General features: G+C 36.2%; 1 long non-coding RNA gene across 1 annotated transcript; it reads left to right on the top strand.

Moving 5' to 3' along the window:
- Positions 1-15,600: 15,600 nt before the first annotated feature.
- LOC114273554 (uncharacterized) lies at positions 15,601-18,591 on the top strand. Its single transcript, XR_014345755.1, has 2 exons — positions 15,601-15,732; positions 18,268-18,591. It is a non-coding gene; the product is annotated as an uncharacterized LOC114273554 (long non-coding RNA).
- Positions 18,592-19,012: the final 421 nt, after the last annotated feature.

The raw sequence follows: 19,012 nt of genomic DNA, 5'->3' as shown, positions 1-19,012 counted from the left end.
TTTGATCACTTTTGAAAATTTGTTTGTAGAGAATTTTTTCCAAAATTTTTTCTGAAAAACAAACCAAACCTAGAGTTTTGAAAACGTGATTTGAGAACTCGTTCCAAACATCATATTTGAATGTGAGTGTAGAATCATTGTTTGAAAACACAACCAATCACAGCCTAAAATCTTTTCTTTCGTATATCTAGAAATTTTTGAATTCTAAATATAGAATCTATATTAATAACTTTAAATCGGAATTTCTAAATAATTTTCTGATTCCATTTTCCGGGTCAATAAAGGTGTGTTTGGTAACATTTACGTTTTCAGTTTATATTTACAAAAATTTTATAAACTGGCGGGTGGGTGTTGGTGGTGGCAGGTGGCTGGTGAGTGGTGGTGGCAAGTAGGTGGCGAGTGGTGGTGGCGGGCGGTGGATGGTAGTGGCGGGTGGTGGGTGGATGGCAGGTGGGTGGTAGGTGGCGGTGGTGGTGATGGTGGCAGGTGGGTGGTGACTTGTGGGCGGTGGGTAGTGGTGGCAGGTGGGTGGTAAGTGGTGGTGGTAGGTGGTGGTGGGGGGTGGGTGGTGATGGCGGAAGACGGTGGTGGAAAATGGTGGCGGGTGATGACTAGTGTTGGGTGATAAAAAAAAAAAATTGAAAACTCAAAACGGAAACACGTTTTTTGTGTTTTCATTTTTTGACCAAATTTATAAACTGAGACCACTGATTTATAAATCAAAAATTTTACCAAACAAATTTTTATTTCAATTTTTAAATTTTTTATAAATATAAATAAAAAACTGAAAATATAAGTGTTACCAAACGACACCTAAACATGCTGTTTGTTTGTGATTATGACCTGCATTTGGATTGCAGACATCTTTTGTTATAAAATGGTGTGTGATGTGCTCTACAGAGTGTTCCTTTAATTACATGCTCACGAATTCCTTAAGTTTAATGTTAAAATTGCGGGATTGTTTATGCATTTATTGGATAAATAATATTTTTTATTCTTAAATTTTGATTTGAATTTTATTTTGATTGATCTTCTTCTCTCAAAATATGTAAGCTATGACATTTGTAAATTTAATTATCGCAAATGTCATAACTTAATTGTATGAAACTCATAATTATAAAAAAAAAAATGAGTTATAATCAAATACAATACGATACACTCAAAAGTTTTTAGTCAGAACTAAAATAAGATTATAATTAACATCATAATGAGTCATAACTAACCTAACAATAAGTTATAATTAAATATTACAAATATCATAACTAGGAATGCATATGGTGCACATCTCGTACAATATCTCAAAGTTTTGAAATTTCAACTTATATTTTGATTTGATCATTTTTTATTATATCACTATTTGAAATTTGAATGAAAATATAAATAATTAAAAGGTTAAATTACAAATACAGTAATTGATGCTGGCTTAATATACGGATTGATCTATAGTTTTGGAAATTATATGTCGCTTCTTAAAGTTTCTAATCACATAACAAATGATCTCATTTAATTAATAAATTATCAAAATAATTAACAATTTTAATAATTTCAAAAATATATTTTAATTAATAATTTAAATAATTTTATTGTTATATAATAGAGTAGTTATATTTTTTTATTATTAATTTTGTTAAATAAAAAATTTTAATAATGAGATATTTATAATTTTTAAAATCACAAGAAACAATTTATATTTTAAACAATTCTCAAAAAGTATTTTTATTTTTTCCTAATTAAAATGTGAGTGAAAGTTAAATAATTTATCATAAAACTTGTTTCTTTAATGTCGCTGAAAAAGGTTCACGCGGCCTCTAATCCCCTCTTTTAATGAGTTAAACAAATAGAACCTAGGAATTAGTAAGTGATAAGATTTTTATTGATAAGTCCAATTTAGAAGTGTTTTAATCCAAGAAATTCATGAAGGAATTTTTTAACCCATTTCGTCCCATGTATGTATAGTTTTATTCCATAAAGTCCATTTTCTTGATTTACACTATTTTCTTGGACACTTATACCCTTATATTTAATTTTGATACCCTTATAAATATTTTTTCAACGATTAGCAATTTAATGATGTGAACATTCATATTTTAAAATTCACATTTGTAGGAATGTAAATTGGCCCGTGGGCAGCCCGAAACTCGCCCGCGAGCCAGGGCGGGCCCGACCCGTTGACAATGTGAATATTCACATTGACATGTTAAAATTCACATTAATAGGAGTATAAAATTGGCCCCCGTCCCGTGGCGGCGCGAAACCCGCCCGCGGCCCATGGGCGGCCCGGGGCGGGCCCGGTCCGGCCCGTTGACAATGTGAATATTCACATTGACATGTTAACATTCGCATTGATAAGAGTATAAAATTAGGCCGCGGCCCATGCGCGGCCAAAAGCCCGCCCGTAGCCCGGGGCAGGCCCGGCCCGGCCCGGCCCGTTGACAATGTGAATATTCACATTGACATGTTAATATTCACATTGATAGGAGTATAAAATTAGCCCGCGCCTCATAGCTGCCCAAAACCCGCCCACGGCCCGACCTGTTGACAATGTGAATGTTCACATTGACATGTTAACATTCACATTGATAAGAGTATAAAACTAGACAGTAGCCCAGGGCGGGCCCGACTCGGCCCGGCCCGGGCCGTTGACAATGTGAATATTCACATTGACATGTTAACATTCACATTGACAAGAGTACAAAACTAGACAGTAGCCCAGGGCGGGCCCGACTCGGCCCAGCCCGGCCCGTTGACAATGTGAATATTCACATTGACATGTTAACATTCACATTAATAGGAGTGTAAAATTGGCCCCCGTTCCGTGGCGGTGCGAAACACGCCCACGGCCCATGGGCGGCCTGGGGCGGGCCCGGTCCGTCCCGTTGACAACGTGAATATTCACATTGACATGTTAACATTCACATTGATAAGAGTATAAAATTGGCCCGTGGCCCATGGACGGCCAAAAGCCCGCCCGCGGCCCAAGGCGGGCCCGGCCCGGCCCGTTGACAATGTGAATATTCACATTGACATGTTAACATTCACATTGATAAGAGTATAAAATTGGCACGCAGCCTGTGGGCGGCCCGAAGCCTGACCGCAACCCGAGGCAGGCTTGGCCCGATCCATGACAATGTGAATATTCACATTGACATGTTAACATGCACATTGATAGGAGTGGCTGCTCGAAACTCGTCCACGGCCCGTGGGCGGCCCGGGGCGGGCCCGGCCCGGCCTGTTGACAATGTGAATATTCACATTGACATGTTAACATTCACATTGATAAGAGTGTACAATTGGCCCGTGACCCGTGGGCAGCCCGAAGCCCGACCTTAGGCCAGGGCGGGCCCGGCCCGTTGGCAATGTGAATATTCACATTGACATGTTAACATTCACATTGATAGGAGTGTAAAATTGGCCCGTAGCCCGTGGGCGGCCCGAAGCCCGATTGCTGCCTGAGGCGGGCTTGGCCCGACCTGTGACAATGTGAATATTCACATTGACATGTTAACATTAACATTGATAGGAGTGTAAAACTTGTCCGTTGCCCGAAGCTCGCCCATGGCCCGGGGTAGGCCCGAACCCAAACTCGGGCCACCCCGGGCCGTCCACGGGCGTCGGGCCGGCCATAGGACGCGTGTCAATTTTACACTCTTATCAATGTGAATGTTAACATGTCAATGTGAATATTCACATTGTCAACAGGCCGGGTCGGGCCCGTCTCGGGCCGCCCACGGGTCGTGGGCGTGTTTCGGGCAGCCACGAGTCACGGGCTAATGTTACACTCTTATCAATGTGAACGTTAAAATGTCAATGTGAATATTCACGTTGTCAATAGGCCGGGCCCGCGTCGGGCCGGGGCCGGGCTTCGAGCTGCCCATGAGTCACGGGCTAATTTTATACTCTTATCAATGTGAATGTTAATATATCAATGTGAATATTCACATTGTCAACGAGCCGAGCCGGGCCGGGCCCGCCCTGGACAGCGGGCAGGCTTCGGGCCGCCCACGGGCCACGGGCCAATTTTACACTCTTATCAATGTGAATGTTAATATGTCAATGTGAATATTCACATTGTCAACGGGCCGGACCGGGCTCGCCCCGAGCCGCCCATGGGACACGAGTCAATTTTGCACTCTTATCAATGTGAATGTTAATATGTCAATGTGAATATTCACATTGTTAACAGGCCGGGCCAGGCCCGCCTCGGGCCGCCCACGGACCGTGGGCTAGTTTCGGGCAGCCACGGGGTGCGGACTAATTTTATACTCTTATCAATGTGAATGTTAACATGTCAATATGAATATTTACATTATCAACGGGTCGGGCCGGGCCCGCCCAGGGCAGCCCACGAGCCGCAGGCAGGTTTCGGGCCGGCCACAGGCCGCGGGCTAATTTTACACTCCTATCAATGTGAATGTTAACATGTCAATGTGAATATTCACATTGTCAACGGGCCGGGCCGGGCCGGGCCCGCCCCGACCCGGGCCCAAACCTGGGCTTCGGGCTGCCCACGGGTCATGGGCCAATTTTACACTCTTGTCAATGTTAATGTTAATGTTAATATGTCAATGTGAATATTCATATTGTGAACGGGTCGGCCCAGCCCGCTCCGGGCGATGGGCTGGTTTCGGGCCGCCCACGGGCCGCAGGCCAATTTTACACTCTTATCAATGTGAATGTTAACTTGTCAATGTGAATATTCATAATATCAACGGGTCGGGTCGGGCCTATTTTTTTGGCTTGTGGGCCGACCCGGCCCGACTCGAATTTTTTCGGGCACCCACGAGGATCGACATGAGCCGGGCCCCTTCACATTGACGATATAAACATTTACATTGACGATGTGAACATTTACATTAAGGGTATTTTGGTAATTATGCCACCCATAGGACTTATTGAAACATAAGAAAATAGTGTGAACTAAATGGAACATAAGTAGATGAAAAGGGTATTTTGGTCTTCTTATCTCAAATTGGACCTAATGGAATAGTAAAAAAGAATATGAGTTGGATGGAATAAAACTCTTAGAAAATAAATTTATCAAAAAAGCTCCCATTCTCAAAAAGTATTTTTATTTTACCCTAATTAAAATATGAGTGAAAGTTAAATAATTTAACATAAAAGTTGTTTCTTTAATGTCTCTGAAAAAGGTTCACGCGGCCTCCAATCCCCTCTTTTAATGAGTTAAACAAATAGAACCTAGGAATTAGTAAGTGATAAGGTTTATTTATTTATACAGTGTAATTTTTAAAATCATAAAAAACAATCTATATTTTAAATTACTCTTAAAAAGTATTTTATTTTAGGGTAAAGCTTTTGTTCAGTCCGGGATCGGATTAGACCGTATTGTTGGGCCCGTGGAGGCCCAATGCGGGCCCCATTTTGATAATCTGAACCGTTCATGTGTAGAACTCGTCGAATACTATATGCTTATAAAAAATCACGTTGATCGAATATCGATAGCTATATGATCAAATCAGTTTCGTATTAAAAAAATTGGACGGTAAACAAATTAACGATTGACAAAAAACTATTTTGATCACATATCTATCAATATCCGATCAACTTGATTTTTTGTACTCAACGATTTCTACATATTAAACAGTTGAGATTATCAGTAAGCTCTCACGAACTCAACAACACAATCCAGTCCGATCTTGAATTGGACAGAAGCCATACCCTTCACCCTTATTAAAATATGCGTGAAAGTTAAATAATTTATCATAAGTTGTTTCTTTAATGTCTCTGAAAAAGGTTCACGCAGCCTCTAATCCCCACTTTTTTTGAGTTAAACAAATAGAACCTAGGAATTAGTAAGTGATAAGGACTATATTTTAAACGATTCTCAAAAAGTATTTTTATTTTACCCTTATTAAAATATGAGTGAAAGTTAAATAATTTAACATATAAGTTGTTTCTTTAATGTCTCTGAAAAAGGTCCACGCGGCCTCTAATCCCCTCTTTTAATGAGTTAAACAAATAGAACCTAGGAATTAGTCAGTGATAAGGTTTATTTATTTATACAGTGTAATTTTTAAAATCATAAAAAACAATCTATATTTTAAATTACTCTTAAAAAGTATTTTATTTTAGGGTAAGGCTTCTGTCTAGTCTGGGATCGGACTGGACAGTGTTGTTAGGCCCGTGGAGGCCCAATGCGGGCTCCATTTTTATAATCTGAACCGTTCAATGTGTAGAACTCGTCGAGTACTATATGCCTGTGAAAAATCACGTTGATCGGATATCGATAGCTATATGATCAAATCAGTTTCGTATTAAAAAAATTAGACGGTAAACAAATTAACGATTGACAAAAAACTATTTTGATCACATAACTATCGATATCCGATCAACGTGATTTTTTATAGACATATAGTAATCAACGATTTCTACATATTGAACGGTTTAGATTATCAAAACGAGACCCGTAATGAACTCCCAATAACCCAACAATACAATCCAATCCGATCTTGAACTGGACAGAAGCCATACCTTTACCCTTATTAAAATATGCGTGAAAGTTAAATAATTTGTCATAAGTTATTTCTTTAATGTCTCTGAAAAAGGTTCACGCAGCCTCTAATCCCCACTTTTTTTGAGTTAAACAAATAGAACCTAGGAATTAGTAAGCGATAAGGTTTATTTATTTATTCGTCTAGTGTAATTTTTTAAATAATTAAAAATAAAAAATATATTTTATAAATAAATTTATAATAATTTTATGAAACTTTGATAATTTTTCCTTTATCGTTGTCTAGTAAGACCACTAGTTCCAAATACTAATATTATGAATTCAGACTTCACTATTTATAAATTATCTAAAATTATCATCTAATAATTCAACTTTATTCTATACGTAATCATACACTACCCAAATTTAATTTTCACTACAGAAACTCCCACTCAAAATTCTAAATGGTTAAGACTAGCACCACAGACTTTTTTGTCCCAAAAGTAGATGTATCTCAAACCAAAAAAAAAAAACACAATCACACACAAAACATAGCTCAAACCCTACCCCCTTCACCTACTGACAATTAAAATTTGGATCAGGTTTTTCTCAAGTTCTAATATGAACTTGAGAGAATTAAAGAATTTGTCACGGATCTTATTGTGATAATTTAAATCTTTTCTTTTGTAAAGTCATCTATATATATTATTTATGAAAAAAAATTAGGTCAATATTATAATTGTATTATTTTCATTTTATTGTATTTGTTTGACAAAAAAAAAAATAGACGGTTAATTTTTAAAAACATACTTGTCCTCTATTTTTTAGAAAACAAACATAATAAAATAAAAATGTTATGATTATCAAATTAGCTTAATTTTTTTCATGATTAATATTTTTTTTTTTTGGTCAACATTCTAGGTAGTTAGATTTGTTAGTTTGTTAGTAAAGTTAGTGTATCACTTAAAGAGTCGTCGTTACTCTATCAGCTCAGACCTTAACATTTCCTTATTGCACCCTAAGGTAAAGCTATATGCCAACTTGCCACAACGGCCATGGCTGATTGATATACATTGACAGCCCTATAAATGAACGTTTTGAATCATCGAAACGGAACCTGTGTGGACATCACGAGTTCCTCAAAATCTCTCAAATTCAAATTTGAATTCAAAAAAACCAATCCCTAAAATTTAATCTCCTACTTATAAATACCATGTGAGATAAAAAAAATTTACAAATTTTAATTAGTTCAAAATAGTGAACGTATCTTAAAAAAAATTGTATTACCCTACGTAAAAGAGTATAGATCCTACTATTTTTCACCAATAAAAAAGTTTTTATATCAAACTCCTTGATGTTGTGATGAGTAGATCCACCTATTTCTATAGCCTCGAGCAAGCTCCTTGAAACTCTTTAGCTATTTATCTCAACTCTTTACTTTCATTTCCATTCATCTCCAATCTTTTCACAGGCTGAGTAATTATTCCTCTCTCTCAACCACATTTTCTGCTCCCACTTTGTGCTTCAATTTCACAACAATTACCGCATAATATTATGGATTTGATCCATAGACAAAGAAAAAGCGAGCATAGTGTTGGGTATACCTCCTTATTGGAGTGTGGGATCCAATTGGTTTTGAAAAAAGAATTTGATTTGGTTTAGTATTAATTATAATATATTTTTATATATTATATTTAATTTGTGGAGACCCAATCCAATTTGAAAACAACTAAGGTTTGATAAAAAAAACCCTAAATCCAATATATTATTGGGATTGGCTTTGCCTAAGAAAAAAAGGTGAACGGCTGCCTTATGTTTTTTTTTTTGTTTTTCAAAGGTGAGCAACCATTGGTGATCATTAATTGTTGGTGAGATAGTGCTTGGTACATAATCAAAATTGGTGGTTTTTGTTCTGGTTGTGTGAGTGCCGTTTGGATCAAAAATAATTCGGTGGAGTTATTTTTATTCGGTTTGGTGCTGCTTTGGAGCATAATTTGGTTCATTATTTTAGATCTTCTACAACTTTGGTTCTGAAGATTTTGATTCATCTATTTGGTGAGATCTTTCCTCTTTGTTTATTTGTGATTATTTAGAATTCACCTAAGGGTGATTTTGTGAGACCATTAGTGTCTCTTTTGTAATCGTTTGGAACTTATTAGGTTGATAGTGGAATGGAATTTCGATCCCGTGGACGTACCTCACATTGAGGGAACCACGTAAAAATTCTTGTGTTGCCTTTGATTTAATTTTTCCGCATTAATTTTTATTCTCATTGATTGATTTACTTGTGGGGAATTATCGATTTTCCCTAACAACTGGTATCAGAGTCTACGGTTTATTTAGGTCTATTTATTTGTGTAAATCAATGGAGGGGAATGTGGGTCGTATGTCTAGCTTCAATGGAAGCAATTGGGTAACTTGGAAAACTAAAATGGAGGACCTATTATTTTGTAAAAATTTGTATGGACATATTGAGGGTGATAGTGGCAAACCCGAGGGTATGAAAGATGATGAATGGAATAGACTTAATCGAAAAGTCGTTGGTGTTATCCGTCAATGGATTGATGACAGTGTGTTTCATCATGTTGCTACTGAAACTTCAGCACATGATTTATGGAAAAAATTAGAGAGTCTTTATGAAAGAAAATCAGCCACAAATAAAGTTTTTCTGTTTCGTAAGTTGGTTAATTTAAAATATAAAGAGGGCAGCTCTATTCCGGAACATCTGAATGAAATAAAGAGTATTGTTAACCAACTTGTCTCTATGAAAATTGTTTTTGATGATGAGTTGCAGGCTTTGATGCTACTAAGTTCTTTGCCCGAAAGTTAGGAGACTTTGGTTGTGACGGTTAGTAATTCGGCACCTGATGGAGTTGTCACAATGGGTCAAGTCACTAGTAGCCTGTTGAATGAAGAAACTAGAAGAAAATCAGCGGGTTCCTCTAATTCGGAAGCATTCGTTGTGAGAGGCCGAAGCAAAACAAGGGGGAGGAGTAAGACTCCTCATGGTCGTGATCAAAGTCGTGACAAATCAAAAGATGGTTCTTTTCCAAAGAAAGACATTGAGTGCCATTATTGCCAAGAGAAAGGGCACATGAAGCGGGAATGCCGAAAGCTCAAGAATAAGGAGAAAAGGCATGACAAAAGTGTGGACAAGAAGCAAGAAGACACAACAGCAGTTACTACCAATGGTGATCTCATGGTCGTTTGTGAAGATGAATGTATCAATTTTGTGGGCCAAGAGAGCAATTGGGTGATTGATTCTGGTGCTTCTTTTCATGTGACTTCTCGAGTTGATTTCTTCACTACCTACACCGAAGGAGATTATGGTTTTGTTCGAATGGGTAATGAAGGTTTGTCCAAGATTATTGGTATGGGTGATGTTTGCTTGGAAACAAATTTGGGCTGCAAGTTGTTGCTTAAAGATGTGAGTCATGTTCCCGACATTCATCTCAATTTGATCTCTACCGGGAAGCTAGATGATGAAGGCTACAACAACAAATTTGGTGATGGAATATGGAAGCTCACAAAGGGTTCCTTGGTGGTGGCTAAGTGTAAGAAGACTCATACACTTTATTCGATGCAAGGAAAAATTTATAAAGGTGTTGTCAATGCACTTCAATATGATACTTCTACCGAATTGTGGCACAAGCGGCTTGGTCATATGAGTGAAAAGGGGCTGCAAGTTTTGTTCAAGAAAGGTACACATCTTAAAACTTGTGTTCATTGTTTGGCGGGTAAACAACATAGAGTTTCTTTTCATAAAAATGTTGCCTCTAGAAAAGAAAATGTTTTGGAGTTGATTCATTCGAATGTTTGTGGCCCTTTAAAAGTTAGAACACATGGTGGTGCACTTTATTTTGTTACTTTCATTGACGATTATTCAAGGAAAGTTTGGGCTTTTCTACTAAAAACTAAAGATCAAGTTCTAGAAGTATTTAAGCATTTTCAGGCCATAGTTAAAAGAGAAACATGGCAGAAATTGAAGTGCATCCGATCAGACAATGGTGGTGAATACATTGGGCCATTTGATGAGTATTGTCGCAGCCAAGGTATTCGGCATCAAAAGACAGTTAAGAAGACTCCTCAACAAAATGGAGTTGCCGAGAGGATGAACCGCACCATTGTGGAAAGAACACGGTGTTTGCTTTCACAAGCTAAATTGCTAAGATCCTTTTGGGGTGAGGCATTGAAGACAGCGGTTGACGTAATCAATTTGTCTCCTTCCTATCCTTTGAATGGTGATGTTCCTGAAAGAATTTGGACAGGCAAAGATGTGTCTTATGAGCACTTGAGAGTGTTTGGTTGCCGAGCTTTTGTTCGCATTCCAAAGGATGAGAGGTCCAAGCTTGATAGTAAGTCAAGACAATGCATTTTTCTTGGCTATGGGCGTGATGAATTCGGGTATAGATTGTGGGATCCGGTAGACAAGAAAGTTATTCGAAGCCGTGATGTTGTGTTTCTTGAAGACCAAACAATTGAAGACTTTGGCAAAGGTGATCAACCGGAGCCAAAAACTAGTGATCTCATTGAGATGGATCCATCTCCTTCATCTTCAATTGATGATGAAAATGGGGGAGATGTGCAGCCACCTATTGAAGATGTAGAGGATGATGCTAATCCTAATGAAGTTGAGCCAGAAATTGAGGAAGAGCATCCAACTCAAGAACCGCCACCACAACTTGAGTTGAGGAAATCTACAAGGGACCGGCAGCCTTCAAGAAAGTATCCTCCCAATGAATTTGTGTTGATTTCTGATCAAGGGGAACCGGAGAGCTACTAAGAAGCAATTGAGCATGCAAAGAAAGGTGATTGGAAAAAGGCTATGGAAGAGGAGATGAATTCCTTGCTTGAAAACCAAACTTATGATTTAGTGAAGTTGCCTAAAGGGAGGAAAATTCTGAAAAATAAGTGGGTTTTCAAATTGAAGAATGATGGCAAGAATCTGAGGCACAAGGCACGTCTTGTTGTGAAAGACTTTGGGCAAAAGAAAGGTATTGATTTTGACGAGATTTTCTCGCCGGTTATGAAGATGTCTTCTATTTGGGTTGTACTTGGCATGACTGCAAGTATGAACCTTGAAGTTGAGCAACTTGATGTGAAGACCGCATTTCTTCATGGTGATCTTGAAGAAGAAATTTATAAGGAGCAACCGGAAGGTTTTGTAGAGAAAAGGAAAGAGAAATTTGTTTGCAAATTGAAGAAAAGTTTGTATGGCCTCAAGCAAGCCCTGCGGCAATGGTACAAAAAATTTGACTCCTTCATGATGAATAATGGTTTATCTAAAACCACTTCGGACCATTGTGTGTTTGTGAAAAATTTTCCGGATGGTAAATTTATTATTCTTTTGCTCTATGTTGATGACATGTTAATTGTGGGTCAAGATTCTACCATGATTAACAAGTTGAAGTTAGAATTGAGTAAATCTTTTGCTATGAAAGATTTGGGGCCGACAAAGCAAATTCTTGGTATGAAAATTGCTCGTGATCGCAAAAAGGGGCTGATTTGGTTGTCTCAAGAAAGCTACATTGAGAAAGTTCTTGAGAGGTTCAATATGGATAAAGCAAAGTCGGTTGGTTGTCCACTTGCGGGTCACTTCAAACTTAGTTCGAATCAATGTCCTACAAGTGAGAAAGACAAGGAAGAGATGCTGAAAGTTCCTTATGCTTCAGCAGTTGGTTCTTTGATGTACGCCATGGTTTGTACAAGGCCGGATATCGCTCACGCCGCTGGTGCGATGAGTCGTTTTCTCTCTAATCCGGGTAAAGAACATTGGGCAGCGGTAAAATGGATTCTAAGGTATCTTCGAGGGACTGCGAAGGTGTGTTTGTGTTTTAGGAATGGTAAACCGATGCTTGATGGGTTCATAGATTCTGACATGGCTGGTGATGTTGATTCTAGGAAATCTACTTCGGAGTATTTGATGACTTTTGCTGGGGGAGCTGTGGCATGACAGTCTAAATTACAAAAATGTGTTGCTTTCTTAACTACCGAAACTGAATTTATTGCCATTACGGAAGCTTGCAAAGAAGAGTTATGGTTGAAGAAATTCTTGCAAGAATTGTGTTTGAAGCAAGAAAGGTATGTGCTTTATTGTGATAGTCAAAGTGCTATTCACTTGAGCAAAAATTCTACTTTTCATTCGAGATCGAAACACATTGATGTGAGATACCATTGGATTCGTGATGTGTTAGATTCGAAATTGTTATAACTCGAAAAGGTTCACACAGATGATAATATTTCAGATATGTTGACAAAGACTTTGTCGAGGGACAAACATTTGAAGTATCGAACTTTGGCGGGTATGGTTGATTTTTCCACCTAAGTCGGTAGGGGGAGAATTGTTGGGTATAACTCCTTATTGGAGTGTGGGACCCAATTGGTTTTGAAAAAAGAGTTTGATTTGGTTTAGTATTAATTATAATATATTTTTATATATTATATTTAATTTGTGGAGACCTAATCCAATTTGGAAACAACTAAGGTTTGATAAAAAAATCCTAAATTCAATATATTATTGGGATTGGCTTTGCCTAAGAAAAAAAGGTGAACGGCTGCCTTATGGTTTTTTTTTTTGTTTTTCAAAGGTGAGCAACCATTGGTGATCATTAATTGTTGGTGAGATAGTGCTTGGTACATAATCAAAATTGGTGGTTTTTGTTCTGGTTGTGTGAGTGCCGTTTGGATAAAAAATAATTCGGTAGACTTATTTTTATTCGGTTTGGTGCTGCTTTGGAGCATAATTTGGTTCGTTATTTTGGATCTTCTACAACTTTGGTTCTGAAGATTTTGATTCATCTATTTGGTGAGGTCTTTCCTCTTTGTTTATTTGTGATTATTTGGAATTCACCTAAGGGTGATTTTGTGAGACTATTAGTGTCTCTTTTGTAATCGTTTGGAACTTATTTGGTTGATAGTGGAATCGAATTTCGATCCCGTAGACGTACCTCATATTGAGGGAACCACGTAAAAATTCTTGTGTTGCCTTTGATTTAATTTTTTCGCATTAATTTTTATTCTCATTGATTGATTTACTTGTGGGGAATCATCAATTTTCCCTACCACATAGAAAACTAGCAAAAGTGACAGTTTTTCCTTGAACAAATCAGAAGCCAAATTTTAAAGTTATTCAACAGAGGTGATCACAATCACCTTCAATTCGATAGTGCAATTTAGGTTTGTGAGATATATCATCAGTTTCACCCTAACGACTTGATTTCGTCATCTTTTAAGCTTATGTGAATAGATAATAATAATAATAATAATAATAATAATAATAATAATAATAATAATTCACATTGATATTGTAATTATAATTTTATAATTTCATCAAATTTGTTTTCTAAAATATAGACAGTGCCATCAATTTTGTTTCAGAAAAATATAATAAAATTATGTGACTATAATTTATCAGATTAATATGATATTTTTGTAATGATCTATTTACAAGAGCTTAAAAAATAAATAGATCACATTTGAGTGAGACCTGTGGTAGGCCACGGACCCCAACAACGCAGAGAGAGGAAGGGGGTGGTTTTGAGAATGACCATTGCTTTTTGTTCCTTTTTTCTTCTTTTTACTCAAATTAACTGGTTTTTGATAGCCAAAATCATATATTGGTTTAAGTGGAAGCCGTATTTTCTTCTCGTGGAGCTTTGTTGGAGAAGATGGAGAAAAAATGATGCTGTACTAATGTGGGCGTTGTATCTTTTTTCGAGTTCAAGGCATGCATTTTATATCGGCTTGTTTTAATCAACGAAGAGTCGTCACTTAATTTTTAAAAGAGAATTAAAAAACCTTTAATAATGACAATTAAGTTAAGGCCTAATCTGTCAAAACTAAGAAAATTTCATATTCAGGAGCTTAGGTACAAAAAGGGAAGGCCATTTATATTGAAGCACCTCTTTTTATCCAATCCGAAGATTGACCTTACTCTCTATTTTATGATTTTAGTGATTAATTAAAACCCTTAACTAACCTAAAATTATGTGATTTGAAGAAAAATGAATATAATTTATTTTAAATTGAAGGAATAAAGCCATTGTTTCAAAACAATAATGATTTTTCAATAAAAAATCGATTTTATCAATTCATGACTATAAACCCAATTTAAGATAAACAATACTCATAAAAACATTCAAAAACAAATAATTTTGCATATAAGTATATAGACTTGGATTATTAAAAGACAATGCAAGGAGGACACACACATGCTATGAAGATTAAGAGGACTTACCTAGTCACTCACCTACCTTCAGCGTCTTACATGCAATACATAAATTAAATATGGCTTAAATACAACTGAAAAGCACAAAATATGGTCTTAGGCTTAGTTTGAGACTATTAAATGATGGTTATGCATGAAGAGGCCACTACAAGATAATCGAGTTTTACTAGCATTTTTTATTGCAGTAGCCCGAAAAACGCTGCTACAAATGGACTATCATGACAGTTGTTGGCCGCTGCTAAAAAATCAAGTTTTAGTCACAGTTTTTCCTTAAAGCGTTGCTATATATTTTTTTATGGTGACGGTTTGTACTCACCCGCTACAATTAGCCATGCAAAAATAAAGGGGCGCTAAAAAAAATCTCATTTCGCACTCAAATTTGATTTTTTTCTTCTTTTTTTTGGGTGAATAACATATCAGAATTAGTCCCCAACAAAACCGTTCAACTCCTTGAAGCCTCGATTGTGTGCCCTAGTCTCAACACTTCATCATTGAGCCTTCGTTCATCCTTTACCGGTGTATCGACGACGTCACGCTACAACACCACTTTGATTTAAAGGTTAGTCTGCTCTCTCTGTTTCTCTTTCTTTACCCCTCTCTTTCTTCTGATCTATCAGTTTCTCTCTCTACCCCTCTCTGCTTTCTTCTAGTCTCTGTTTCCTCCCCCTCTCTTCCTATGTTTTTGTTTTTGAATAAAAGAATGTACATTTTGTACACATGCCAATCTCATTAGTTTGACTTGATCTGTTATGTACAAATAGGCTACAAATGATAAAACTGTTTCCCAATTGGGCTCAAACCATCAAATCCGAAACCATCATCACCGTAGGATAGGATGGTCTGATGTTTCGTGCGGCAAATGAGATCGGCTTGCGCCGGCAGATCCTCTTCTTCGGCGGTCGCATGTTCGAGTTAGAGGAGTCGTCGGTGGATTCCATAAGCCGTCGAAGTTTGTCGATTGTGGAGAGAGGCCAGGGGCTCCGACGGGCTGTTGTTTTAGTTGGTTTTGAAATATGTTGGCTTGTGACGAAACCAAGGATGGCATTGCAAGAACCAGGTGATCTAAGGTTTCTAGCCTCTATTTCATCTATTTGTTTTGAGATTGGCCTATTTGTTTCATGGTTGCTCTCTCTGTTGTACATAACAGATCAAGTCAAACTTAGCTTTTGATTTGTTTTGCATTTTGTTGTGTTTGAGTAGGGCTAGAGGTGGGTCATCTCTATCTATTATGTATGTATGTTAGGTATTTGATAAAATGTCACAATGGAGTAATAGTGCCTACCTTTTTCTTTATTGGTTTGTTATGTTTTTATTTATTTATTTATTTATTTATTTTATTTATTTTTTTGTTGAGAAAATTGTTGTCCATGAATTTAATGCACATCTTGTAATGTTTTGTTGGCTTAATAATGTGATTAGAGGAAATTCAACATTTATGTATACCTTTTTTTTTTAATCTAAAGACATAATTAAAGAATATTTATTATCAACATAAAAACTTTGAAACATTCCACCTTTTTAACTGGTTTAGCAACTATGAAACAAATGCCCAAATACATATCTTCATATCATTGAAACCAATCTCAAATCACCAACAACCAAACCATCAATATCATAGGGACAAATCCAAAAAATAGTATATTATACTGGAGATTATAATGGGCTGTGGGCTCCAATATTCAATTGCCTCTCTTGTATACCAAGCCACAGGCACACTTTTTGTTGCTCCTATTTTTTTTTTTTTCCATTTCTATTTATTTATTATTATAAACCCCTCAAGTGTATGCTCACAAAACCACATCAATACAATCCCACAAAACATGTAGAAAAACGAATAACAAAGCATGTAGCTTTTGCTTTAAAGTTGTAAAAGAACTCACAGTTTGTCATAGTTTTCTTCTCTAGCAAATATTTATTTTCATATTAGTTGTAAAATAGGTTGCTTCCTTTGTTCTTTTAATTTATTTATGTTAGTTTTATCTCATAAATTATAAGTAAAAGGTACACCAAACATTATTATATATATTCTTAAAATAAATAAATAACTCCAAAATTGTACCAAACATAATCTAAATCTCTGAATATAGCACAACTTTATAGAAAAATATTGTTCATCACGTGATTATATAATTCCTCTCTTGAACACTGTTTTGTGGTTGATCAAATCATGCACTTGGAGTTTGTTGTATAGTAGCATGTATGATGCCTCAGGTTTAATGCTTTTCAAGACTTAATTTGCAAAAACATACATGTGGCTTTTACATGATATCTCAATTTCTTATCTATTTATGTAACAACTCTTTAGCCCCTGCCCTTCAACTACTAAGTATCAAATGATGCCCACACACATGTTATTCTTTTAATTTATCACAATCTACTTGCTTAACATTGAATAGGCAGTCATTTCAAGCCCCCCAAATTGACCACATCACTGCTAAGGTAACTAGTTTCCAAATTTTGAGAACCAACTTTTTGAATTTGGTGCCTGCCCACCATTGAAGAAGCCCCTCTACTAAACATAGCATTACCCAAACCATCCTCCAATACTTCAATATGTTAGCCCAAACTTTCCACACCATAGGGCAAAACAGCAGAACATGGGCCCCTCTGTCACTGATGATGAAGGTTCAGTGACTAATGTTTATTTGTTATATTCTATATTAGCTTTAGTATCTAACCAATAGATTGTCTAGTTTATAATGAGTTGTGTTTGAAACATACAAATATAAGTAGCATAGTATAACATTTATCTTGAAAGGAAGCTAGTGGAAATCAAACAAACTTTTATTATGTCATCCCAAGGAGTTGGACACAAATACATACATATATATACAAATAGAGGACAAACATGTATGCATGTGAAATTTTATATCTAAATTTTTGGGCTGTTTGTTGAATGAGAAATATGAGTCAATATTGAAAACTGATTAGTTGTTATTGTGGCATATTTATTTATTCAATTAGCAATTCTCTATGCATTTTTGGAAATCGAAATTGTTGCGTTACTTCAAAAAGCTGTTCTAAATTGTTTGTTGGGGGTTTGAATGTTGGTTATTTTATTGAAGAAACATGTTAGACATACTTTGAATAATTAAAAAGAGATATAAGGGTGAATTGGATTAGAGAAGATGGTGTACACTCAAAAGAAATTCCTAGTTGTCCCCTTCATGGTTGTGGAATATAAAAATCCTGTGTTTATATCCCTTCTGTCTATCAGTGATGTTGTAAGCTACTTTCTTTGGAGTTTCTAGCATTCTTAAGAACCACAAATGATAAACAATACCAAACATTATATTATCACTTATTTTTTGTCGCTCCATTTTCTTTGAACCAATTGGACTTGGGAATTTAGTTTTCAAATAGACATACTTTTTTATAGGCATACTCACATACATAATATTTATTGGTTAAAATTGTAAGATTCAATAGGGTTTATTAAAAGTTTGGAGAACTTGATGAGTGTCAAGTGATAAAAGATATGGAGTAATGCTCCAAGACCTCCAAATAATCACTCGTCTATGTTGTATTATGTGATTTATAGATTTTCAAATTGAAAATGATACTTATGCTCATTTAATCATTTTTGTTGTAGGAAACAGGACAATATGAAAGCATCAACATCAAAGTCGTTTTTATTGCAGAACCTAGGACAATATGAAAGCATCAAAATGGATGTCGTTTCTTAATTTGAACATGTTTCATGGAGGTCTTTATAAAATGGCGTTATGAGTAATACTTTTGAGTACTATTCTCATGTGACAACTTTATATGTACCTTTTGGATTATGGTGTAACTATTAGTTTGCTAGAAACATTTGATTTATTTTGATATGACAAGCTTATGTAATGAACCTTTTAATTAAGGTGTTTTGGATTTTTTGAGATTATGAAAATGCACACTCTTTTATCTTTTACAATTATTGACTACGGAGCCATTAGAATAACATAGTGCTTTTATATATATAATGGTGATTATGTAAGCAGGGATAAACCATTAAAAATTTCGAACTATATATTATTGGTAATTGAATAGTAAAACATAGCTTATAATCGCAGTTAATAACCGTCGCTACAAATAAAATTCAAAAAAAATAAATGGCTATAGCGACGGTGTAAAACTGATGGAATAGAGTTAAAATATAATAGCAGTTGACAAAATGTCGCAAAAGCATAGGTTGTGGCAGCAGTCAGACCGTCGCTATAAAGGTATCAAGCAATGGGTAAAATTTGAGATATAGCGACGTTTATAACCATCGTTACACTAACCGTTGCAAGAGAAACATTTATACCAGCGCTTGATAAAAGTGTCACAATAAACCTATGCTGACGGCTCTATAG

This window comes from Camellia sinensis, chromosome 12 (genome assembly GCF_055761805.1).
Source record: "Camellia sinensis isolate YWXY chromosome 12, ASM5576180v1, whole genome shotgun sequence".
NCBI lineage: Eukaryota > Viridiplantae > Streptophyta > Magnoliopsida > Ericales > Theaceae > Camellia > Camellia sinensis.
The sequence above is the reverse complement of the archived record's forward strand: the minus strand, read 5'-3'. Positions and strand labels throughout refer to the sequence as shown.